The sequence below is a fragment of the Phoenix dactylifera genome, chromosome 9 (assembly GCF_051530095.1).
Source record: "Phoenix dactylifera cultivar Ajwa chromosome 9, Ajwa_hap1_PhDact_Kaust_v1.1, whole genome shotgun sequence".
Taxonomy (NCBI): domain Eukaryota; kingdom Viridiplantae; phylum Streptophyta; class Magnoliopsida; order Arecales; family Arecaceae; genus Phoenix; species Phoenix dactylifera.
In genome coordinates, this window is record NC_143198.1 from 22,306,998 (window position 1) to 22,333,122 (window position 26,125).

At 40.2% G+C, this 26,125-nt stretch overlaps 1 pseudogene across 1 annotated transcript in view; it reads left to right on the plus strand.

The window, feature by feature from the left end:
- Positions 1 to 623: 623 nt before the first annotated feature.
- The window catches only part of LOC149752881 (cysteine-rich receptor-like protein kinase 6), a 43,973-nt pseudogene continuing 18,471 nt past the window's right edge, over positions 624 to 26,125 (plus strand). The window contains exon 1 of the transcript XR_016396464.1: positions 624 to 1,656. The product of XR_016396464.1 is annotated as a cysteine-rich receptor-like protein kinase 6 (transcript). The remainder of the gene's footprint in view (positions 1,657 to 26,125) is intronic.

Below are 26,125 nucleotides of genomic sequence, written 5' to 3' on the forward strand. Positions count from 1 at the left end.
AGAAAAATGTAGGTTGACAATGTAAAAATATCTTTATTTTTATTATTAGCGAAAAAAATAGTACGTATGTGCCTAATTTAAGCAGAAAAAGGAAAAAATAGAGATCAACTTGAAGAGAGAAGCGAGCATAGTGTGTAAATTAGTATTTATCAGCCTAACTGTCCTATGAAATATAAACTACTCCCACCATGCTTCGTCCTCTATCTCCTTTTCATTTGCATTTGATGTCTAATGTCCACCGCTTTCATGAAGCTTATCTTTGAGATGCCAAAAACATGCAACGAAACCTAAATATCTACTAATTAATTTTTCAGATTCTATTTATATAACTTTTAGAAAAAAAAATCTATACTATAATTATTTAAATTAAATATTTAAAATTATTATTTGTAATTTGAATTCAGAATATCTAATTAGTAAGGAAAGAGCCCGAACTCACGTTATTCATATGTACGCTATATTAGCGTTCCGATTCTTTATCCTGCGTCGTATATCCCAGCATCCGAAAGGGTCTCACAGCCATCTGATCCCCATCACACCCCCACAACATAAGCGCTCTATGTCGTTTTGACGGGTCAATCACGACATGAGGGGACTTCACCGTTCCCATCCCACGGTTGGCACCAGTCTCGATTGTCCGATCATATCATCATCTCCGTCTCTGTGAGTTCTCACCACAACCATAGCATCAATTCGCCATGTTCCCTTATCTTCCTTCCTCTTCCCCGCTCTTCCTGCTATGCCCTCTGCTCTTCTTCTTCCTCCTCAACCACTCCCCTCCAGCCGCCGCTGACCCCCTCTACCAATTCTGCGCCAAGACCGGCAACTACACCCGCAACAGCACCTACGCTTCCAACCTCAACCTTCTCCTCACCTCCCTCGACTCCAACACTTCCAACTCCGGTGGCTTCTCCCAATCCATCTTCGGTCAGGACCCCAACCAAATCTACGGAGAAGCCCTCTGCCGCGGCGACACCAACGCCTCCGTCTGCCGCTCCTGCCTCGACACTGCCATTCATGACGCCCCCAATCTCTGCCCCTACGCCAAAGGTGCCCTCACCTGGTACGACTACTGCCTCCTCTACTACTCCAACCGGCATTTTCTCACGACCATAGACACCTCGAACGAGATCTTGATGTATAACGTCAACAACATAACCGACCCCAGCCGGTTCCACAAGCTTGTCGACGTGCTCATGGACAGGATAGCCGACTGGGCTGCCTACAACTCGACCGAGATGTTCGCGACCGGGGAGATGATGAACTCCACCAACCCTCCTTCTCCGACGATATATGGGCTGGTGCAGTGCACTCGGGACTTATCGACGAGCGAGTGCCGGCAGTGCCTCAGCAGCATGCTTAACCCGATAGACCCCCGGTTGGAGGGGAGACAGGGAGCGAGGGTGCTTGGAGGGGGCTGCAATTATAGGTACGAGATATACTCCTTTTACGAAGGGAAACCAACGCTAAGGCTTCAGTCGCCGCTAGAGGCCGCACCGCCATCGGCCCCCCAAGCGCCTCGACTTATTACTCCGCCCGGAAAAGAAGGTAGGGGGAGTAAGATTGTTATTTCTAGCACCAGTGAACTTAGTTATAACTTAAGTTCAGTTTATGAGCTACCTATCCGTGCTTGGTTTAAGAACTCCGACATTATCCGTAAGTAGATCAGCCTTTCCGGTTCTACTATTTAATATTTCATGTTTTCTTATCTATTTATTATCCTATCAATTTGAGTCCTGAATGCATGTTTCTACGTAATTTAATTCATATGATTAACTTTGCCCTTGCCTGTTCTCTATTGTATGCAAAGATATAAATTCGGAATTCTGCTTGTCAGTCAAATAAAATTAGGATATGGCTTGTTATCTATTGAGATATTTAGATCCAGAATGTGTTACCGCTGAAATTTGCTTTTCTTCACCCCATCAAATGTGAATTTCATTGGCTTATTGGTTTCTAATAAAGCAAATTTTGATTATTTATAATGAAATTTCTTCCACCCATCAAATGTGCGAATTCATTGGCCTATTTGTTTCTGATAAAAAACAAACTTTGGTTATTTGTAATGAAATTTCTTAGATCAGTCTCCTTCAATTCCTTGGCACATTTCTGAATCTTTAGTCACATAATTATTTTGAAAGTATTGTATGTATACCTTTCAAAATTTTTACTAAGATTTAGGCTTCTGAAATGTCTCTCATTCAGTCGCCGTTGCATGCTTGACTTGAGCCTTTCCGAGGCCCCACGAAAGGAGACCTCCTGGCCTTTGTTCGGACGAACAAAAAAAGCGAGAAAAGCAGAAAGAAAGCTACTCACTGCTTCAATTTCCGTGTGTCTGCGGCTTTTCCTCGAACACCTAGGAACCCAGGGAGATGGGCGATCATTGGAGCACACGAGCAATGAAGGAGGCTGTGGCAGATGAGGTTTGTCGGGTGAGATTGGCCAAGGGGTCGTCCGGTAGCGAGGATCGGCTGCTCCCGAAAGTGGCCGAGACCAATCCCTCGTGGTTGACGGTGGCACAGGCTCCACCCCGACAGCCGGTGTGAACTAACTACAAGATATTGGAGGAGGAGCTCGAGATCCTCCAACGGCACTTTATAGAAGTCCTCGAGCTGCCATTGGAACGGGTTGAGAAGTCCCAAAGGGCATGGCTTCGACGGCAGTGATCGTACGAAGCCTAGGGTGGTGTATCCCAGTTGATTGGGTTGCCCAAGAGCTGCGTCTCAAGGGTAAGCTTGACTACGAAGTGAAGTTCCGAAGAATAAGAAGCTTAGGTGTATGTGTATTAAACCTTAGAGATATTTCCTTCGGTATTAATGATTAATCTTGAAATACATAAATTCTTGGTTGATCATGAATAAAATTTGAAGCGTCCGGTGACTTAGGGCTCGTTTGGTTCGCGGAAAAAGAAGGGGGGAAAGTGTGGTCAACGGAAAAGTAATGAGATGCCTCTTGTTTGGTTGGAGTTTTCAAAGGAGAGAGAAGGGAAAGTTGAATTCCCATGAGAATATGATTCCCACATTTCATGGAAAAGTCTTTCCCATGAGAAACATGGGAAAGTTGCTTTCCCATGAGGCAGGAATTACTCCATTTTTACTTTTTTCCAAAAAGTCCCTTCAACATTAAAGAAGCATTAAAGAGATATTAAAAACCTAATTTTTATTAAGGGCATAATAGAAATTATACATAACTTTCCTAGGAAAGTGGATGGCCAACCAAACATAAGCACTTTGGAAATTTGCCATTTTCCAATGGTCAACCAAACATGCCAAAAGTACATTCCTAAGCATTCTTTTCCTAGGAATTTGTTTCCCAGGAATCATATTCCTAGGAGGAAAAATTCTTCCCGCGAACCAAACGAGCCCTTAAGGTAACAGTAAAGATTCGCTTTTTCTCGTTGGTCTGCAGTATTAAAAGGTAACAATTGCACATTAGCAACACAGCTAGGCACTAATGATGAGTGCTGTAATATACAAGTGTTATTTCCACAAACCGGCCATCTTTTTTCTTTAAAGTATTGAAGGGTATGCCAACTAGCACCAGTTTATTCTTGTTTGATCAAAGATAGTTCACAGCATCATGAGTACGCCGAATTAACACTCTCATAGGATCACTTTCTGATTACTAACCTTGGGGTGAAATAATAACAATAATAATAATTGCACTTGGATTCTTCTTAAATGGCATTCCTTCTTGAAACTCTGTTCCTGCTTCACACCTGATCCACTTACTCGAGGCACTCCAGTCAGCATGCTTGCAAGGTAAGAACCACATGGTTTATAGAATAATAATTATTAGGGGAAAAATATAAGTCGTCACGACTGCGAGACCCTCCGACCTGGAGGCGCCGAGCAGACCCTCCGACCTGGAGGCGCGGAGCAGACCCTCCAACCTGGAAGCGCCGAGCAGACCCTCTGACCCGGAAGCGCCCGAGCAGCCCTACTGACCTAGAAACGCCCGACTTGCGTCGTGGTCACTCGCGCTGTGGTCACATCGCCCCGCAGTGCGACCAAAAAACCATGCCTCGTTTTCGTCAACAATCAAAGCATATGGTTCCTGCAGGCACTCAACTTACTCAACAATTAAAGCGTATGGCTCCTGCAGGCACTCAGCTTACTCAACAATTAAAACGTATGGCTTCTGCTGTCTACGGACATCAAGCCTCTTACAGGAAACCTGCTTGGCTATGAATGATGGTATGACTTCATGATGACTTGTGAGCTTCGGCCTAATCTCCTACAGTAACGGCATTGATTCACACGATCGAGCATTGATTTCTACTGCATGACCAATCATACTACAGACCGTTTGCCCCGTCACATCACAGGTAACCCAGTCCTCTCTATAAAAGGGGAACTTCCCCATTTTAGAAGAGAAGGGAGAAAAAACTCTGAACATTGACTACTCCCGTTCATACACTTGCCCCCACGAACTTAAGCATCGGAGGGCCGGCACCGGAAACCCCGGCCACCGGCTTCCTGCAGGTTTTCCGGAGGACGTCACGCGCCAGCCAGACCGCCGTTCGTCGATTCTCGCCGGAGCTTCCCCCTCCTCAGCCGATGGTCGCCCCCGGATCCAAATTCCAGCAACAGTTGGCGCTAGAGGAAGGGCCCGAGTCGCGGCTATGAAGCTGAGAAGCAAGAGAGCTTCTAATGCCTCCCGACGTCTTCCACCTAGCCCTGGACACTCTGTCCAGAACTCATCACTTCCAGCCGATTCGACTTCTCTAGTTCGGCCGGAACAGTTCGAGGCCTTGGTGCAGCAAGTTCAGGCCTTGGCTGCTGCTGTCCAAGGCCTGCAACCTAGGGGCGTCCCGACAGCACTGTTTCCTCAGGCCCCGGTCCCGCCGGTCCCCCCTCTAAGTGGACCGGCCCTCCAAGGCCAAGATCTCCACGCCCGAGCATCTTCTTGGAGAGAACCCCCACTGAGGGGTCCAGGCGACTGGCCACAACCGTCAGAGATCGAGTAAGTCCTAGGGCAACCTGCGCCCGAGCAGACCGCCGTGGCGATCCCCCAGAGTGATGAACTCGACAAGAAAGTCGAGAACCTGGAGCGCCAGATCGAGGCGCTCCATGGCAGGAGGGCGAGACGCGAGGGCGACTTCGAGTTTACCACGAGGTCCCCCTTCTCCCAACAAATCGAGGATGAGCCGGTTCCGCCGAGGTTCAAGATGCCCCAGGTGGAGCCCTACAACGGCATGACCGACCCACTCGATTACCTGGAGAGTTACCGGGCCCTGATGGCACTGCAAGGATCCTCGAAGGCCATGCTCTGCAAGGCCTTCCTGGCAACGCTTCGAGGAGCAGCTCGTCTTTGGTTCGCCGGGCTGAAACCCAGAACGGTCTCCTCTTCCGAGCAGCTCGGTAGGCAGTTCGCCACCAACTTCGCTGCCAGCCGACCCCAGCGGCGGACTTCAGACTCCCTCCTCGATATAAAGCAGAGGGAGGGAGAGTCGCTCAGGGAATATCTGGACCGTTTCATTGCCGCAACTTGGGAGGTCCGCGAGCTTGACCAGTCAATAGCCATGTCGGCACTCGAGACTGGAGCTCGGTCCTACAGGTTTTTCTTCTCCATCGAGAAGAATTTCCCAGTTGACTTCACCGAGATGCTAGTCCGGGTGCGGAAGTACGTGAAAGCCGAGGAAGCCGTCGCTTCTAGACGAGGTGAGGCCGAGCAGACCTCCAAAAAGCAAAAGAGGCATCGTGAGGAGCACGGCCATCCCAGAAGCCCGTCTCCGCGCCAAGCTAAGAACCCGCCTCGTCTGAAGAGTCCCCCTCGGCTGCGGGGGCCGCTCCGACCAAGATCCCCGTCTCGTCCGAGATTTCCACCGCGGCCCCGCATATCCAACGGGAGGTACGAAAATTACACTTTCCTTAACGCTTCTCGGACTGAGATCCTCATGGAGATCGAGGGTCGGAATTATTTTCGGCCTCTGCCCCCAATGCGGGACCTCGGGGCCTGGCGCAACCCCAAGAAGTACTGCCGTTTCCACCGGAACTATGGTCATGATACGGAGGATTGCTTCCAGCTCCGGGATGAGATCGAGGCACTCATCCACCGAGGAGTGCTCAACCGGTTTGTGCGGAACCGGCGTGAAGAAAAAAGACCAGTCGAGGATGTCGTGCAGCATAGAGAGCCGAATGCTAACAAACCCATTGCTGGCACTATCAACACCATAGATCGGAGGGCCCCAGCCGGAGAACCCGCTGGGGAAAGACTTTTTCCAAAGCGCCCCTGCACCTCTGAAGTCATCTCTTTCTCGAATGAGGGCCTCAAGGGAGTTGAAACTTCTCACGATGACGCTATGGTCATCTCTATGGTCGTAAACAAGTTTGATGTAAAATGCATCCTAGTCGATAATGGAGTTCGGCGAATGTTTTGTACTTTGATGCCTATGCTAGAATGGGGATGACAGAAAGGCAGTTACGGAGGATGAACGCCCCACTGGTCGGATTTACCGGAGACTCAGTTCTAGTGGAGGGCGAGGTCGATCTCCTAGTTACGGTCGGGCTCGCCCCCCAAGAGAGTACGTGAGGATGGGTTTTCTCGTGGTGCGCTTGCCCTCGGCCTATAACGCCATCCTTGGACGACCAGGGCTCAACGCTCTTCGAGCCGTGGTCTCAACCTGCCACCTACTTATGCGGTTCCCCACCAGCCAAGGAGTCGGCGAAGTCCGTGGGGACCAGGCGGTAGCAAGGCGATGCTACATGGTGACCCACGAGGCGAAGCAACTGGCCAAAGAGTCAACTTCAACACCAGATGACCAGCTCTCAGTTGAAACTTTAGAGACACGGGTCGGCCCTCAGAAGAAGCGGGTAGAGCCTGGTGAGCTACTCACCCAAATTTCCTTACGAGAAAATTTTTCCGAGCTAACCGTGCAGGTCGGCTCCGGCCTTGATGCTCGCGAGAGAGATCGCCTCGTCAACTTTCTGCGGGCCAACATGGACATCTTCGCCTGGTCGCCCGCCGACATGCTAGGAATAGATTCGGAGGTCGTGGTCCACCGACTTCAAGTAAAGCCAACCTGTAAGCCTGTGCGACAAAAGAAGCGAAGTGCCGCTCCAGAGCGACAACGAGCAACGACCAAGGAAGTCGACAAACTCCTCAAGGCCGGCTTCATCCGGAAAATACCCTATCCAGAGTGGCTCGCCAATGTGGTCCTTGTCAGAAAAGCTAGCGAAAAATTGCGCGTGTGCGTGGACTACATCGATCTGAACAAAGCCTGCCCGAAGGACAGCTTTTCGCTTTCCAGCATCGACCAGCTCGTAGACTCCACCTCGAGGCATGAGTTGCTGACATTCATGGACGCCTTCTCAGGGTACAACCAGATCTGGATGGCGCCGGAGGATGAAGAAAAAACGGCCTTCATTACTGTCGGGGGCACCTATTGCTACAAGATGATGCCCTTCGGCCTAAAGAATGCTGAAGCCACTTATCAAAGGCTGATCAGCCGAATCTTTAAAGACCAAATAGGCCAAAACATGGAGGTCTATGTCGATGACATGTTGGTGAAGAGTCGAATGGCGAAGGATCATGTGGCTGACCTCGACGAGGCATTCACCACGCTTTGAAGATACCAGATGAAGCTCAATCCTGCAAAATGTGCATTCGGAGTCACCTCGGACAAGTTTCTTGGCTTCGTGATCACCCAACGAGGAATTGAAGCCAATCCTAAGAAGATCCGGGCACTCCGAGAGATGGTGCTCCCGAGGACAGTTAAAGAGGTACAGCGGCTTACGGGACGGGTTGCAGCTCTCGGGAGATTTGTTTTCCGGTCGGCCGAGCGCTGTCTCCCATTCTTCGCGGCTCTCAAGCGGCCGAAGGACTTCTTGTGGTCGGCAGAATGCCAGCAAGCCTTTGAAGAGCTTAAGTGTCTTCTTGCTTCTCCTCCTTTGCTTACGAAGCCTCAGCAGGGTGAGCCTCTTTATCTATATTTGGCGGTTTCTCCAGTTGCAGTGAGCTCGGTCCTGGTCCGAGAGGAGAACAAGCTTCAGAGACCGGTATACTACACCAGCCGGGTCTTGAGGGACGCCGAGACCCGATATTCAAAACTGGAAAAGACAATTTTTGCCCTGGTCGTTTCGGCTCGGAGGCTCCGGCCCTACTTCCAAGCCCACACAGTGGCCATATTGACCGACCAGCCGATGAAGCAAATTCTACAACGATCAGATCGTGCTGGGAGAATTACAAAGTGGGCCGTCGAGCTTGAAGAGTTCGACCTCGAGTACCGACCCAGATTGGCGATCAAGGCGCAGGCACTCGCCGACTTTATAGTCGAGTGCACTGTGCCAAACGAGGCCGAGCTTGAGCCCGCACCAACGGAGCAGACCCCGAGGTCGACGTAGACTCTGCGCGTCGATGGATCCTCGAACTCAGGGGGTAGTGGAGTGGGCCTCATCCTCACTAGTCCATATGGAGTGGTTGCCGAGCAGGCTCTGCGCCTCGAGTTTTCTGCCTCTAACAATGTGGCGGAATACGAGGCACTCATCGCTGGGCTCAAGTTAGCAAGAGAGCTGGAAGTGAAGGACCTAAGGGTCTTCAGCGACTCCCAGCTGGTTGTAAACCAAATCTTGGGCAACTTTGAAGCTAGAGAGCCCACGATGCAGGAGTATCTCCGAAAAGTGCGGGATCTCACCACGACTCTGAGCTCTTTCCACATCCAACACATTACTAGGTCGGAGAACCTCAGAGCAGATCAACTGTCAAAGTTGGCATCCTCTCGCATGAGCGAGCTTCCCAAAGCAGCAGCACTGGAGTATCTTCAGATGCCCAGCACAAAGGAACCCGAGCCGACCCTTTGCATTGAGGTTGAGCCGAGCTGGATGGACGAGCTCGTCAGCTACCTGCAGGATGACGCCCTCCCCAGTGATGAGCGCGAAGCTTGCCGAGTCAAGCGCTTAGCCTCTCGGTACATAATGTATGAGGGCAAACTTTATCAGAGGTCTTTTACCTCCCCCTCCTCAGATGCCTCCGCCCGTCGGAGGCGGATTATGCAATGCGTGAAGTCCACGAAGGGATTTGCGAAAATCATCTGGGAGGTTGAGCACTGGCACATAAGATTCTACGCCAGGGATATTACTGGCCGACACTCCAGAAGGATACGCTAGACTTCGTCCGGAGATGCGACTGATGCCAGAGGAACGCCAATATTCAACGCCGACCATCGACCCGCTGACCTCGATCAGTTCTCCTTGGCCATTTGCCCAATAAAAAATTGATATCCTGGGACCATTCCCTTTGGCAACCGGACAAAAAAAATTTTTGGTTGTCTCTATTGACTATTTTACAAAATGGGTTGAGGCCGAGCCAGTAGCCCGGATCACCAAGCAGAAGATGCGAAATTTCGTTTGGAAGTCAATAATCTGCAGATTCGGATTTTTCCGCATCCTCATATCAGACAATGGCCGCCAGTTTGATGACGCTCGCTTTAGAGAGTTCTGCTCCGAGCTCGGCATCGACCACCGCTTCACCTCGGTCGCGCATCCTCAGACAAATGAAAAAACCGAGGTAACGAATCGTACTATTTTACAGGGGCTCAAAGCCAGGCTCGACTAGTCCAAGGGACAGTGGGTCGAAGACCTATACAACATCCTGTGGGCTTATCGGACTACGTTCCGCATACCCACCGGCGAAACTTCCTTCAACTTGACGTATGGAACAGAAGCCGTTATCCCATTGGAGATCGGGCTCCCTTCTCCGAGGGTAGAGCATTATGACGCCAACTCCAGCTTTTCGCAGCTCAGAAATAACCTGGACCTAGTCGAGGAGACAAGAAAAGCCGCCCGAGTCTGCATGGCGAGGTACCAGCAAAAGACGGCACAATATTACAACGCCAGAGTCAAAATCAAATCCTTCAAAGTGGGGGACCTCGTCCTCAGAAGGGCTGAAGCCTCTCAGTCGACCGAGCAAGGAAAGTTGGCCCCAAATTGGGAGGGACCTTACCGGGTCGTGCCCGTCCAGCGACCCGAGGCGTACAAGCTGGAGTCTCTCGAGAGGACCCCCATCCCACGAAGCTAGAGTTCTGAAAATCTCCGGGTGTATTACCAGTAGGACCCCAAGGGGTTCTCTCTGATCGGAACATGAGTCTCACCTTTTTACAATAGCTTATCTATAATTGTTTAATTGTGCTGCGTTTCTTCTAATGTCTAAATGTTTCGTGATTCCCAGACGACCCGGCCCAGCTCATATACACGACCCCGCTCGGATGCTACAATTAGCACCGGGCGAAGCCGGGCGCCCCAGCGAAAGGTTCAAGGTGCCAATGTCGAGCTCGGTCTCGATCTCCCTCAAATACCTCGTGATGACCTAAAGATTGATTTTGATGATCACAAAACCTTGAAGTATAAATACTAATGTTTGTGTTGCAAGGAGAAAGATATTTATTTTGCAAGGAACATAGCAAGTTGGAAGAACACAAGAAGGCCTCCAAAGCTCTCAAGAAAAGTTGGAAGAAAGTTACAAATTATTGGCCCAAGTTTCAAGTTCAAAGGATTCAATTTGGAGGAGCAAATTCAAAGGAAAATTCAAAAGAATAGTCTTCGAGTCGACTCCTGAGGAATTCGAGTCGACTCCGATGCTTGTCGAGTCAACTCCAGAGTAGAACGAGTCGACTCCAGGGTGAAACAGGCAGAAAAGTCAGAGAGCGATTTTCGACCCTGAGATTCGAGTCGACTCCTGTGGAACACGAGTCGACTCCAATGGTTGGCGGGTCGACTCCAAAAAAGCGAGAGTCGACTCTCAGTGGAACACAAAGAAAAAGTCAGAGGGCAGTTTTCGGACTCTGAGATTCGAGTCGACTCCCAGACAGCTCGAGTCGACTCCAAGGCAGCGCTACACCAAGATGGCAGAAGGCTGTGTTTCGAAAACTGAGAGCCGAGTCGACTCCGGAACAATTTGAGTCGACTCCAAGACCAGACAAGCCAAAAATACAGAGGATCAGTTTTCGGGCTCTGAGAGCCGAGTCGACTCCAAGAGAATCCGAGTCGACTCGAGAAAGAAAATCAGAAAGAATGTCCTCTGAATTCATGGGATGAGCCGACTCCGAAAATGCCAAGTCAGCTCCAGATGTTGGCGAGTCGACTCCGGGTTAAGTCGAGTCGACTCCCAGTCGAGGATGCACAATAATTCAAATTTGGAACAGTGGCCAAGTCATCTCCAGTAAAGCACGAGTCGACTCCTGCAACAGACGAGTCGACTCCTGATCGCGCGAGTCGACTCCGATCCCAACGGTAATATTGTCAGGAAGTGCAGACTATGTCCAACGGCTCTATTTTTGTCTCTAACGGCTATATTCTTGTTTCCACGCCATCTAAAGCTATAAAAACAAGAAGAGAGCTAGGGGAGAACTAATGGAAGTGGGAGAAAACATTTAGAAAAGAGATTTGAAAGAGATTACAAGGAAAATCTCCCATAAGCAAAAAAAGGGCCATCCAAAGTGAAATAGAGAGAAGAAGAGCATCCAAGTGAATCCCAAAGGCTCCTCTCCATCCGTGTGCTGCCTCGGTGATCCTCTACTTCGTGCCAAATCAGACGAGGGTCAAGTAAAGAAGAAGCCGAGCTCCTTCATCTTCAAAACTCGTTTGAGGGCTTCTCTTTACTCTATTTGATTATACTGTTATATTTGCTTGTTTAAGAAGCTTTGATTTGTTATAAACTTTGTTTTAATATCTTGTAACTTGATTCAATCAAGGGATTGAATCAAGGGGTTAAGGTTTGTTGGTGAGCCAAAGGGAAAACCAACGGTGTTAGGTTGGTTGGTGAGCCGAGGGTAAAACCAACGTGTAAGGGTTCGATTGTGATCCCGGGAAAACAATCGGGGTAGTTCTAGTCGGTGAGCCTGGAAAAACCGACCAAGTTCGTTGTGAGCTCGTAAAACAACAAGTTTGGTTGTGAGCTTATAAAACAACCAACTGTAATCTGTAGGATTATAGTGAAATTTCCAAGAGGTCTTGGGGAGTGGATGTAGGTGCTGGGGTGCACCGAACCACTATATGTTTGTTGTGTTTGTAATGCTTCTTTTTATTGTCTAACTAACACACTTACTTAGATAAATTGCTTGCTTAACTCTTATCCGCGCATCCTTTAGTTGCAAGCATATTCAATCAAGTCACATTCTATACATCAAACTGTTGCTAAGTTTAACTTTCACTGTGCATCTATACAACTTAGCATAATTAATCAAAAAGTGCTAGAAGTAGCTTAAAAGTTTTAAAAGACCCAATTCACCCCCCCCTCTTGGGTTGTATCTACTGGGCAACAAGTGGTATCAGAGCAGGTGCTCTAAGATTAATTATTGATCTCACGATCAAGAGCCAAAGATCATGACAACTCAAATAGATAGTTTTCTAGGAGAAGGACAATCAATTGATACACCTCCACTATTTAATGGCATAAACTATACACATTGGAAAATACGCATGCGCATTTTTATTCAATCACAAAACTATTATTTATAAAAAATTATAATAAATGACCTTTACACACTCTCTCAAACTATTAATGAAAAGGACTTAGCACAATTGAATGCTAATGCTATGAACATATTATATTGTGCTATTCAAGAAACGAAGTTTAATGAAATTTCTGCATGCTTATCTGCTAAGGAGATCTGGGATACTTTAGAAAATATTTATGATAAATCTCAGATTAGCTCACATGTGCTTCAATTACCTACTAACTATGAGACTGCAGAAGAAGGTGTTGAATCTCCCACCTCAGTCGAGTCGACTCCAAGTATTCCAGAGTCGACCCTCAAGTCAACCGAGTCGACTCCAATAAGGTCCGAGTCGACTCCGAGGCAAATCAGCTTCTTAAAGACAAAGAAGAAGAGGAAGCAAGAAGAAAGGAAGAAAGAGATAAAAAGGAAGAAAGCCTTGACCAAGAAAGAGTCAAGCAAGAAAATAAAAGTTACGAGCAACAATGATGATATTAGCTCCAAGGAACTACAAGAGGTAACTAACTTGTGCTTTATGGCACAAGAAGACAAGGTAAAATCTGAATCTACTCTTACCTCAAATGATTTTCAAGAAGAATTCTCTTATGATGAATTATTAAATGCTTTTCATGACTTGTATGGTGAATGTAGAAAATTAGCTGTGAAGAATAAAAATCTTAAGAAACTAAATCTGAAAATTTCAAAAGAAAGAAATTTTAATGATGAAATACAAGATAAACTAAATTCTGAAAATGAAATTTTAAGGTTAAATTCAGAACAATTAATTCAGAAAAATCAGAATTTAATTAAAGAAAATTAAAACTTAAGTAAAGAAATTAACCAATTGAAGTCTTTTATTAACAAATTTACTGTAAGTTCAGAAAGATTAAAAATGATGTTTGAAAGCCAACATGCTGATTTTGATAAATCAAAATTTAGCTTGACTCCTTCACTTAGTCATAAATCTCTAGGGAAAAAGGTTATCAATTCACCAAGTAAATCATTAAATAAGATAACTTATTCAAAAATGAAAAGAATGGGCATAACAACTTTACCTATCGTTCTAACACAATTAAATCAAATGGTAAAGTTATTACTATCAAACAGATTTGGATTCCAAAAGGAACCATATGTCCTAACTCTCAAGGATCCAAGCAAGCTTGGATACCCAAAATGAAAATATGAGGATGTAGACATAGATGTGCCAAGATACCCATGAAACAAATAGATTCATACAAATGGGTGTTCTAGACACATTGAAACTTAAAATATACTTATGAAAAGTAATTTTAAATAATAATAATAATGAAATCAGTAATCCTTGCATCTCATCATTATTTTTGTTTTAGTATTTGATCAAAGTATGAATTGCATGTGTTGATCAATTTTGTGATATAGAAAATACTTTTGGAAATATAATCAAATCACTTCATTTTATAGGACACTTTACTCACCATTGGATAAAGTTGCTAAATGATTAATCATTATTAAGATTAATTCTATGAATTCTCTATATGCTTGATTGAGAGTTTTTATCCATGGCATTATTGTTTATTGATCATAGATATGATAATGTGTACTTGGTATGCTTTTGAATATATGCACTATGAATACCAAGATTAAAGAAACCATCCTTGGTACATAGAATCAACTCATGCTAGTATGTACTTAATCTCAAAAGACCTTGCCATAGGCTTACTTAGATTATCTACTTAAAGGTCAAAGTTTTGCTATGCATGCTAACTAAGGAAACAAACAAAAATCATTTCTAAATCTAAAGATGTTGTTTCCATCACTAAGTTTTCTAAAGCTTACATTGGATTTGTTCTTGGAAAATAAACTTGAAATATTTTCTGTATTTGCTGAATCGTGTGAAAGTGCTTCAAATGATAAAGGTTTCCAAACTATGAATCATGGCACAGTGTTGAAAACCAAAATCCTGATAAAGGTTATACAGAAAATAATATTAAACTCGACTATTTCAGCTCCAAGGACATCATAAGTAAAATAGGGGTAATAGAATTCTTGAAGAAATGAAAAGGACAATTGTGTATGATAGTCATCTACTTAAATGATTTTTTTAAAAAAAAAAAAAACTATCATCACTGCTTGTCATACATACGATTTCTATTAGATCCAGTTTTGATGAAAACTCCTTATGATCTTCTGAAAAATGGAAAATGAACCATTGCATATCTTTCATATTTTTCAGTCGTACATACTATACTTGATATGCTCTTATGAAAATAATGCCAAATCTGATAAAGATACTTCTATCCTTGGATATCATTCATCAAGCAATGCATATAGAACATTCATGAAAAATTCTAGTTGTAGAGGTATCAATTCATTTTATTCTTTATGAGACTAATGATTTATTATCAAAATACTAAAAACAAATTATATATGTATATGGTTAATCTTTTACATATAACAATCTGAAAAACTTGTTAATAATTAGAACCAAAATTGGATTTTTCAGATATGCACTTAGTGAAGAAAAATTGATAACTACTAAAAGACTAAATCAAGAAAAGATGAAATAGATCTTGATAAGATTTTTGCATGATTAGAAGTAAAGATCACCATTATCATTTGTTTGCTTCATGAGCTTTATAATCTGTCAAATGAATGTGTAGAATTCACTCCTATGTGGTTATTTCATTAAAAAAGGAGATCTATGTAAAATAACCACCATATTTAAAGATTACACATTACATATATGATAAAGCAATATGTGATTTGGAACAAGCATCAAAAGCATGATATATAAAAGCTTAAGTAACCTTTTTGATAGAAAGTAATAGTGATAAATCTATGCATCAAAAAGAAGAATTTGTGATATCTTATTTGCTCAAAGTATGCATCGATGACATCATTTTTGGTTCTATTAATGAAGAGTTATATGAAGATTTTACTTAGCTCATGTAAGGTGAGTTTGAAATATATATGATGAATGAATTAACATCTTCTCTCAAACTCCAAATTAAGACAAACAAGAAAGGGGGATCTTCATTGACCAAAGTTAGTCCACAAAAAAAACTCTTATAGAAGATTGGCATAAAGAAGGTATATCTATGACCCCATCTTGTAGAATTTGAAAAGGATGAGCAAAGTAGATCTATTGGTTAAAGCTGTATTGAAGCATGATAGAATAATTATTTTATCATACAGCTAGTAAACCAGAATGTATGCTTATTATGTGCCCTTATGCAAGACCTCAATCCAACTTTAATGAATCATATTTCATTGATAACAAATAAATCATAATCTGAATTTTGATAGAAACAACCATTTAAGATAAGTTGATTAAAACTTAGCTAACATATCTTATTGATAATTATCCTAAGCAAATAGAATCTAAACTAAATTGATTTTGGAAATAAGAAATTGTTTTGACATTGATAAATCTCTCTATTGCCTCACATGCTTGCTCTTGAACTATCTTGGTTAATGAAACTATCTCTTTAGTTCAAGTGATATATGCTTGCTTATATTTAGGCAATCTCTTGAGTAAAGTTACTCAATATTCAACTATTGTCTTATCTTATATTGAGTCATCTAGTTAGAAATATGTTAGATGAATGGTTTGTATCTTAAAGAAACTAAAGACTTTCCTTCAAGAAAGAAAAGGAGTTTGTTAATAATGCAGAATCCTTGAGCAAGAAAATGAGTGAATTCAACTTGAAGGACACCTCCACATAAGATACAACAAACATTCACATGCAAACAAGAGAGAGGATCTACTTCAGCCAAAAGTTCACACGTAAGAAATCTAGTAGGTATTTGACTGAAGAATGCAGAATGAATTGGTAATTCTAGATACTTCTCTCATAAATTAATTGAGCAAAGTCAATAACTTAAATCTTATTATGGCATGATTAAGGTCTTTAATTATTAATTTTTGATATCATGTCTCTATATATATTGATTGACTTATACTCTTAGAAATTATTTCATGGTTTGCCCAAACTAAAATATATCTTTGCCTATGTCATAACCATGAAATACACAAGTTTATGCTTAAACTTTTGATTTAAAATAACTTGTGAGGAATGATGAATCCTTGAGCATTATGAAAATGTTGTTTGCATGATATACATCTATATGATACATAAGATTATTTCTTTATTCTACTCTTTCATGTAAATTACTTGAGAATAACAAAAAGAGAGAGAGAGATAAAGAAAAAAGAAAATGGATATTATTCAAGAGATGTAAAATCTAAGCAAAGGCAAATACTCCAATCTTAAGGAAAAGCAAAACAAGCATAATATATTCGGCACATTTGGAAGGGATAAAATTCGTAATTAATTACACTTAAACAGGGAGAGTTTGAAGTGAACTTTATAAATTTTCTATATTGCTCATCATAGGGATGGTGCCAATGGGGAGGCTAGTGGTAGTACCCGGCACTACTTGACCCAACTATTCGATGTAGGGTATATTAGGGACGGCACAAGAGGGAGGCTAGTGGTAGTACCTCGTGCCCCTTCCAACTCCATCGGATAGGGAGCAAATAGAGTATAGAGCATAAGAAAGTAAAAATGAAAGACAAAGTAAATGAAAATATATAAGAAGAATCAATTCAAATTTTTAGAAACACACCTTAAGGATGAAATCAGTGCAAGATTATAATTAAATAGGGGAAGTTTATTTGAAAAGAATTGATTTTGATCCTTGACATGCTTACTCTTAATATTCTAATGCATGACTTAACACATAATATATGTTGCATGTGGAATGATGTTTTGAATTATGGGTTCTCAATATTTTGTAATGCTCCATGCTTAGATAATTTGATTGAATGTTTGAAATACTACATAAATTTTTTTTTTGTTTGGTATTATTGAAAAGAAATTTCAGATTTGTCATTCACAATCATCATTAAAATCTGAAAGTTGAATAAATTTGTAAAAAGGAGAAGAGAAGGATATCTCTATTTAGGCAAAATGAATTGAGTTTGTTTTATCCTTCAACTTGATTAACTTTGGTATATAATGTGCTAACTCATACCAAAACTCAACATAAATACAAATATTCTGAATATGCTTGAAATATGTGTTTTCAATCGTAATGATTTAAGATGAGCTATAATGTGGACGATACATATCTCAAATTATGATTTTGAAAGCCTCTATTGAAAATCCTATGTAATTCAGAATCTGATTTTGTATAAAAGCTTAAACTCCATATGATTTCTAAATAAAGTCTTAATTTAAGAAAAACAGAATTAATTTTGATGCCTTGGTTGATTGCTCCGATACGCATCCAAAACATATCATTTCTTATCTTCAAAGTATACTAATATTGGTCTAAATGATGTGTCTGTCAATGATCTTGATTGCAAGCAAATATTTTTAAATATATGATTTTATTTTGATATTAAAAATATTTATTGTGATTCATGTATACATTGCTGAAAAACTGTGATTAAGAAATTGAGTTCTATAAACATACATACCTCAATGATCATGTTTTTCTCTCCTACATTCTTAAAGACTTCCATCAGAATATATATATATAGAGTGAATGATCTTAAAGCTAGAAATATTTCAGCTCACTCGAATGATTCTAAAAGAAAGAAAATGTAAATGCCTTTGAAAGAAACTGAGCTTCAAATGAATCATCTTCTGATTAATATTTCTATACATTTTTCTCTAAGATTAGGAGAAAGCATAACTTGTTCTTAAAGGATTAGAAAGAGTGATTACTATAAATTTTGAATAATTCTAGATCACTCTACATTCTTGATATCATAAAGTTTCAGGTTTATTCACGTTTAACATTAAAATCTGAAATTCAACAATAGAAAAGAATGATTAAAGAAGAATGCATCTTTTGAGGGAGAGCTTTAGATATTCAGTATCTCATACCTTGATTTTTATAGATTGATTTTGATGAACCTTCTTATATTGCAAGACTTGCTTTAATAGTTGTCTATAAAGGTTGTCTTATCTCAAACATTGAGTCTTATGAAAATAAGCTGATACTTATAGAAAATATATTTGTTTTGAGATTGACAATTTTATTGAATATTATCTTCAAATTCTAAACTCTTAAATGGAATGATCAATTAAGGGGGAGAAAGAAAATTTCAGAAGGAAAGATCATATGAAGCTAAATCGCATAAATCCATAACTAAAGGAGAGAGAAAGAATACTAAATGAAAAGTGATCCTAATGCTCTCCAATATTTATCATCTGAAATTTAAATCTGAAAATTTTTACGATACACCTTAAGGCTTGTTATTTGGTTAGTATATCCTATGCATCAATCATGAACCAAATTACAATTCAAATAGTTGATCTTAAGAGCCTCTAACTTAATGAAAAAGGGGGAGAATAATGTGTTGAATTTTCTAGAGTATCTCATAGAAAATCTATTTTGGAATTCACTAATGAGTCCTAATTGGCTTGCTCTTTAGAACTTCAATTTTGTACCAATTCATATCTCTATATATATATATCAAATTGTGCTTATTTTCTAAAAGAATAAAAGAAAGTTTGTAAAAGAGCTCTAAGATGTATCAAAAACTGCATATTTTGGTACTTGTGCCCCAATGCTCTTATTATCATAAAAGAACTTTGAAGTCATTAAAAATTAATGATCCAACATGATGTTATGTCTTTCAAGTATATAAGTTTTGATCTTTTACTCTGAAAATTAATTAAATTGCTCTCATGTTGATAAAATACTTAATAGATTGGGCAAAAGATCTTAAATGAACAAGCTTTCATACTTATTATTGAAGAGAGGTTAGATTTCCATTCGTGTTTTCCTTGAATATCATTTATGGTACTTCTTGAATTAACTTAAGAAAGATTCCACCTACACTTAATTAAAAAACTATCTGTGGTATCAAATTAGAAATCTTCTTGAAATCACATTCGATGTGTTTTGCTCTGAAATTATCTTAATTGGCTCTGATCTATACTCATTAATCTGATTCTAATATTATTGCCTTGAGTTATATAATTCATATATGATTCATATATGATTAATCTTATTTGAGTATTCTGATCTTTGTGCTTAATGTTTCACTACCTTTTTGATGTTGTCAAAAAGGGGGAGAAATATCTAAGTATATGCTCATAATGCTTTATGTTTTGAATTGAATACAAATCAGCTTAAATTGAAATATGTTGATTGTGTTAAGCTGATTAAATCTAAAGCATTATCATGAAGTATGTTTTTACATATATATGTTTTCTACTTCATGCAACTTAGCTATGTATTACTTCTAGAACACAATATATTTTATATTGCATATACTCCAAGTTTTGTCATCATCAAAAAGGGGGAGACTGATGACCTAAAGATTGATTTTGATGATCACAAAATCTTGAAGTATAAATACTAATGTTTGTGTTGCAAGGAGAAAGATATTTATTTTGCAAGGAACATAGCAAGTTGGAAGAACACAAGAAGGCCTCCAAAGCTCTCAAGAAAAGTTGGAAGAAAGTTACAAATTATTGGCCCAAGTTTCAAGTTCAAAGGATTCAATTTGGAGGAGCAAATTCAAAGGAAAATTCAAAAGAATAGTCTTCGAGTCGACTCCTGAGGAATTCGAGTCGACTCTGATGCTTGTCGAGTCAACTCCAGAGTAGAACGAGTCGACTCCAGGGTGAAACAGGCAGAAAAGTCAGAGAGCGATTTTCGACCCTGAGATTCGAGTCGACTCCAATGGTTGGCGGGTCGACTCCAAAAAAGCGAGAGTCGACTCTCAGTGGAACACAAAGAAAAAGTCAGAGGGCAGTTTTCGGACTCTGAGATTCGAGTCGACTCCCAGACAGCTCGAGTCGACTCCAAGGCAGCGCTACACCAAGATGGCAGAAGGCTGTGTTTCGAAAACTGAGAGCTGAGTCGACTCCGGAACAATTTGAGTCGACTCTAAGACCAGACAAGCCAAAAATACAGAGGATCAGTTTTTGGGCTCTGAGAGCCGAGTCGACTCCAAGAGAATTCGAGTCGACTCGAGAAAGAAAATCAGAAAGAATGTCCTCTGAATTCATGGGATGAGCCGACTCCGAAAATGCCAAGTCAGCTCCAGATGTTGGCGAGTCGACTCCGGGTTAAGTCGAGTCGACTCCCAGTCGAGGATGCACAATAATTCAAATTTGGAACAGTGGCCGAGTCGTCTCCAGTAAAGCACGAGTCGACTCCTGCAACAGACGAGTCGACTCCTGATCGCGCGAGTCGACTCCGATCCCAACGGTAATATTGTCAGGAAGTGCAGACTATGTCCAACGGCTCTATTTTTGTCTCTAACGGCTATATTCTTGTTTCCACGCCATCTAAAGCTATAAAAACAAGAAGAGAGCTAGGGGAGAACTAATGGAAGTGGGAGAAAACATTTAGAAAAGAGATTTGAAAGAGATTACAAGGAAAATCTCCCATAAGCAAAAAAAGGGCCATCCAAAGTGAAATAGAGAGAAGAAGAGCATCCAAGTGAATCCCAAAGGCTCCTCTCCATCCGTGTGCTGCCTCGGTGATCCTCTACTTCGTGCCAAATCAGATGAGGGTCAAGTAAAGAAGAAGCCGAGCTCCTTCATCTTCAAAACTCGTTTGAGGGCTTCTCTTTACTCTATTTGATTATACTGTTATATTTGCTTGTTTAAGAAGCTTTGATTTGTTATAAACTTTGTTTTAATATCTTGTAACTTGATTCAATCAAGGGATTGAATCAAGGGGTTAAGGTTTTGAGGATGATAGTGTTATTTTGATGATTAACAAGCAATTATCTAGAGTATGCTATAAGTTAAATTGATACTTCATTTATAAGTTCATTACTCTCAGTATATTTGTATGAATTGATATAGAGACATGTCTTTGTTCATTTGAATGAATCTAACCTTGAGATGCAGCAAAGTGTGGATTGAGTCGACCCAAAGGATGATTAGGTCGACCCCGGCACATCAAGAAATCATTTGGCACACTTCTGCAAAAATGGCACAGATGAACAGTGAGTTGGGTCGACCCAAGGAAAACATGAGTCGACCCAAACATCAAGATCCTCAAACAACTCAGAAAATGGTTCTCTGGATTTACTGAGAGGGTCGACCCAAGAAGAAGTTGAGTCGACCCAAGTAAGCCTTGAGTCGACCCAAAGAAAGGTTGAGTCGACCCAAATGAAGAAAGGCTGAAATTCAAGATTCTGAATTTTCTGAAAGTTGGGTCGACCCAAGAAAAGTTTGAGCTGACCCAAGGTTGGGTCGACCCAAGAAAAGTTTGAGCTGACCCAAGGTTGAGTCGACCCAAGAAAAGTTTGAGCTGACCCAAGGTTGAGTCGACCCAAAGAAAGGTTGGGTCGACCCAAGGGAAGGAAGGCTGAATTTCAAGTTTCTGTGTTTTCTGAGAGGGTCGACCCAAGGAATGTTTGAGTCGACCCAAGTGAAGGTTGGGTCGACCCAAGGACAGGTTGAGCCGACCCAAACACGGGCTGAACATAACGGCTAGTTGTGCAGAAATGCTTTTTGGACTCCCAACGGCTATAAACGGCTAGTTTCTTCAATCCAACGGTCAGAAAGGACTATTTGGAGGTTGGAGAAGTATTTAAGAGGGAGTATTCATTAGAGGAAGCAAGCTTTTGGGAAAATACATTAAGTGCATTCAAGAGAGAACCCTAGCAAGGCAAGCTTCATCCAAGTGCTTCATTCAAGAATCAAAGAAAGGGATTGAGCAGATTCAAAGAGGCATCAAGAGCTCCATCCTCCCTTGAAGAGTGAAGCATCCTTGACAAAGAAGAGCAAAGCCACTTCAAAGCGATAAATACTTTCTAACTCTTCTTTATAGTTTATATTGTTTCATATGCTCATTTAGGAGTTTGAATCTTTTCTTTTCATTTGTTAAACACTTTGTAAAGGTTCGTTGGTAAGCCCGCAAAACCAACAAAGGTTTTTGGTGAACCCGGAAAACCAAAGTGCAAAGGTTCGTTGGTGAGCCCGCAAAACCAACAAAGATTTTTGGTGAACCCGGAAAACCAAAGTGTAAAGGTTCGTTGGTGAGCCCGCAAAACCAACAAAGGTTTTTGGTGAACCCGGAAAACCAAAGTGTATAGGTTCGTTGGTGAGCCCGTAAAACCAACAAAGGTTTTTGGATTGTGAGCCCGGAAAACAATCCAACTGTAATCCGCGAGATTATAGTGAATTCCCAAGGGGTCGCTTGGGGAGTGGACGTAGGTGCTAAGGAGAGCACCGAACCACTATATATTGTTGTGTTTGTGTTGTGCATGTGCTTACATTTATTCTTGCATTATCTTCCATCTTTGTTCTAGTTTAACTCATTCAAATAATTTAAGAAAGCATCCACCGCACTTAATTAAGAAAACTTTTAAAACACCAAAATTTAAAAGAAACCAATTCACCCCCCCTCTTGGCTTGTCACCTTGGGCAACAAGTGGTATCAGAGCAAGGTGCTCTAATAGTACTCATTGATCTCACAATCAAGAGTTAAAGATCATGACAACCCAAGTGGGATGTTCTATGAGTGAGGGACAATTAATTGATAGACCTCCACTATTTGATGGTATAAACTACACATATTGGAAAACACGCATGCGCATTTTCATTCAAGCACATGACTACGATTTATGGAGTATCATAGTCAATGGGCTACACACAAACACTAATCATGATAAAGAAAGGGCTCAGCAAAATGCAAAAGCCATGAATATTCTATTTTGTGCATTAGATGATAGTGAATTTAATTACATATCTTCTTGCATAACTGCTAAAGACATATGGAATATGCTTGAGGTTAAATATGAAAGCACTAACATTTTTAGCAAATCAAAAATTAGCTTTGAAGAAGATGAGAGGCAAGCAGATATTGAAAACCTATGCCTTGTGGCACACAAGAACGAGGTATGTGTTGAAACACAAAGTGTCTCCTCTTCTGAATATGAAGTATATGATAAAACTGAAGATGATTTTACACTTAATGAGTTACATGATGCATTTCTTGATCTAATGAAAGAACATAAGAAACTCATTTGTAAAAATAAGAACCTGAAGAATGAAAAGAAAATCCTAGTAAATGAAAAAATGAAACTGTCTAATCATTATGAAACACTAATTAAGAAACATACTAATGAAACTAAAATCTTAATTGAGAAAAATAAAGAACTAAATCAGAAAAACCAACTTCTCACTGAAAGCTATGATAAACTTAAGAAAAATAACAAATTGCTTTCAGAAGACAATGAAAGGTTAACTAAAGAAGTTAACAAATTTAAGCCTATAGTTGAAAAATTTACTATTAGCTCTGAAAAGCTGAACTTAATGATAAATAATCAAAGAGCTGAATTTGAAAAGGATGGATTAGGATATCAATCTTGGTACACACAAAAATTCCTTAATGACATGTGTGTTAAATCCTCTACTATCTGTCCTAAAACAGATTCTAATTTATCTGATGAACCTAATAGGCAAAAATAGAAAATTGTAAGTTTATCTACTACTCATGTTAAATCTATGTTTGTTAAATTTAACAAGATGATGCAGAAATTCACTCCTTGTAATCCTAAAATTTGCAAGTCTATGGACAAAATAGCTATTAAGAAAATATGGGTTCCAAAAGGAACAATAATAGCTAACCTACAAGGACCCAAAAGAGCTTGGGTTCCTAAGTTGAAAATCTAAATATTTTCTGTAAATGTATCTAGCACTCAAGGCTCCAACCAAAAGATGTTAATTTAGACATTGGGTGCTCTAGACATATATTAAAGAATGAAACTTAAAATATACTTAAGAAAAGTAATTGAAATGAAAAGAATAATGAAATTAGTAATCCTTGCATATCATCATTCTCTTTGCCTTAGTATCCAATTAAAACATAAATTGCAGGTATTAATTATTTCTGTGATATAAGTGATACTTTTGGCATGAAAAGAAAATATATCCAAATCACTCCATCTTTCTATATTATGCTTCAGTTATTGATGGATAACTTGCTTAATCAATACTCTTAGAATAACTCTTTAAATTCTCAATATGCTTGATTGAGAGGTCTTATCCATGACATTATCTTCTATTGATCACAAACATAAGAATGTCTACTTGGTATAATTTTTTTTTTAAATATATGCATTAAGAATACCAAGATTAAAGAGTCTAGTTTTGGCATATAAAATCAACTCATACTAGTATGGACTTGATCTCAAAAGACCTTGTCATTGGTTCACTTAGATTATTCTTTACAAGGTCAAAGTTTGCTATGTATGTCATCTAGAAAAACAAACTAGAATCATTTCTAAATCTGAAAATATTGTTTTCACCTTTTAGCCTTTGAAAACTCTTCATAAGAACTTATTTGGATCTCTAGGATTGTGAACCTAGGAGATAAGCTCTCTAATTTTGTAATTATGGATGATTTCTCAAAGCTAATGTTGGTTTTATTCTTGGCATTTAAATTGAAATATTTTCTGCTTTGGCACAAACTTACAAAAGGTTTCAAATGAAAAAGGTTTGCAAACTGTGAAAATTCATGGCACAGCCTTGAAAACCAATTTGTTGATAAAATGGTATTGAATACAATTGTGCTTGCACCAAGAACACTATTGCATATAGGGGTTATAAAAATATATATAAAAAAAAAATATATAGAACCTTTGTTGTGTAAGGACAATGCTTTGTGATAGCAGTTGATTAATACTATCATCACAGCTTGTCATATTATAAGGTTTCTATTAAATCTATTTTTAAAGAAAACCCCATGTGAACTCATGAAAAACAGAGAATCAAATGTTGCATACCTTCATGTTTTTCAGTTATACATATTATGTTCTCAAGAATGAAATATATGCCAAATATGATAAAACAAGTATTTCTTTGGATATTACTCTTTGAACAATGCATATAGAATATTCAATGAAAAGATACTAGTTGTAGAAAGATCAATTTATATTATTCTTATTAAAACTAGATCTTTTATTGAGAATATAGTTTATCACTTTGATTCTATGTAACAATCTGAATTTTGATAGAAACAATTGTTTAAGATAATTTGATTAAAACTCAACTTGTATATCTTATTGATAATTATCTTAAGCAAATAGAATCTAAGCTAAATTAATTCTGAAAATAAAAAAAAAATTTGATTTGACCTTGATGAATCCTTCTGTTACCTCACATGCTTGTCCTTGAACCATTTTACTTAATGAAGTTATCTCTTTAGTTCAAGTGACTTGTGCTTGCTTATATTTAGACAATCTCTTGAGTGAAGTGACTTAATATTCAATTATTGTCATATCTTATGTTGAGTCATCTAGTTAAGAAATATGTTGTATGAATGTTTTTGTATCCTAGAGAACCTAATGAATTGCCTTCAAGAAAAGAAAAAGATTTTGCTAATGATACAGGATTTGTGAGCAAGAAATTTCAACTTGAAGGACACCTCGATGAAAGATACAATAAACATTCTCTTGGAAACAAAAAAAAAGAGGAAGATTTTCTTCAGCCATGGGTGTAAAGAATCTAAAAGGTATTTGGCTTGAAGAATGCTAAATGCACGGATAATCTAAACTCTTCTCTTGTGAGTTAGTTGAGCAAAATCAATAGTCTGAAATTATATGGTAGCATGATTAAACCCTTAATTGCTGATCATCTTGATATCATGCTTCATTCTTATGCTAGTGATGATTGTTTCATGGTGTGATTAAATTGAAGTTTACTTTTTCCTATATAATGCATA